Consider the following 1,428-nt stretch of genomic DNA (forward strand, 5'->3'; position numbering starts at 1 on the left):
CTGCCTTTGCGCCTCTGTGCCCATCCAGCAAGGATGGACGAGGGGCCGCATGCCCTCGCTGCCGTGTTTCACTCCATATCCTGCACCTAGGACAGTGCCCGGTCCGAGAAAGCCCTCAGGAAGCAGCTGGAATGAACGACCGAGCCAGCGGGAGTGTGCCCCTCTGGAGTGGGAGCAAGCGTGCCACCAAGCTGGGGCAACAGCGCCTCCACCCCACACCAGCTGGGTGCCCAGGGGCAAGGCCTGGTGGGTGCAGGAGTGAGTGTGTGAGTGTGTGGGCAAGTGTATGAGTGTGTGTATGTGCAAGAGCGTATGAGTGTGAGAGCATATGAGTGTGAGTGAGAGTCTATGAGAGTGCATGAGTGTATGAGTGTGTGTATGAGCAAGAGCATATGAGTGTGTATGAGCAAGAAAGTATGAGTGTGTGTATGAGTGCGTGTGTATGAACTTGCATGTATGTGTATGAGTATGTGAGTGTAGAAGTGTGTGTATAAGTGAGAGTATATGAATATGTGTGTATGAGTGGGCATGTGAGTGTGTGGGGATGTGAGTGTGCATGTTAGTGTGTGAGTGTATATGTGTGAGTGAATCTGAGTGAGAGTGTATAAGTGTGTGTAAGTGCATGAGTGTACATGTGAATGTGTATGTGAGAGTATACATGTGTCTGAGTGTGCGTGAGAGTGTATGAGTGTGTGTGCATGTGAGTGGATATGAGTCTGAGTGTACATGTGTTTGAGAATGAATGTGTGTGTGAGTGAGCATATGTGAGTGTATGTGTGTCTGTGTGCGTGTGCATCAGAAGGATGGTTTCCAGGGCTGAGCAGTGTTTAGAGCACACCAGTGTTAGTTGGAAGCAAGTTCCCGAAGGATCAGGAGGTTCCTGCATCTCAGACTGCAAATTCCAGGCCTATATATTTAGTACATTTTACTTCCTGGATGAAATATACATTCGTATGTGATAAATAGCAGAACAAACTGCTAGTAGCTGGCCCTGGTTTTTTTCAGAGACCCAGAGCAGACCCATTCTTGCAGGCTCTTTGGTGGAGAGGGAGGGGCTGGCCACTCCAGGGCTGGGTCCCACTGCTGCCCCGCCACGTGTGGTCTCTCTCTGAGCTCCCCCTGCTCCCCAAATCCAGCCATGGTTCTGAGTCTCCATCCTCACCGCCACCACCCCTTTCCCACCCTCCTAACCCTGAAGTTGGGGCACCCACACTGCCTGCTCAGGGACATCCTTCCAATTCAGCACTTCTCATCCACAGCCCCTGTCTCTGCCCTGCCTGGCCGCAGACTTTGACTCTGCCAAAGGCTCCAGAGCAGCCCTGCGCCCCTCTTTCGGGAATGATTAACTCCTAGTTAGGCTGCACACGGTAGCTTGATCTCAGGGAGGGTGGTCCCTGGCCAGCTGGGCGGTGGGAAGGAAAGTTCTCC

This window comes from Trichechus manatus, unplaced genomic scaffold (assembly GCF_000243295.1).
Source record: "Trichechus manatus latirostris isolate Lorelei unplaced genomic scaffold, TriManLat1.0 scaffold00057, whole genome shotgun sequence".
In the NCBI taxonomy this organism is placed as follows: Eukaryota; Metazoa; Chordata; class Mammalia; order Sirenia; family Trichechidae; genus Trichechus; species Trichechus manatus.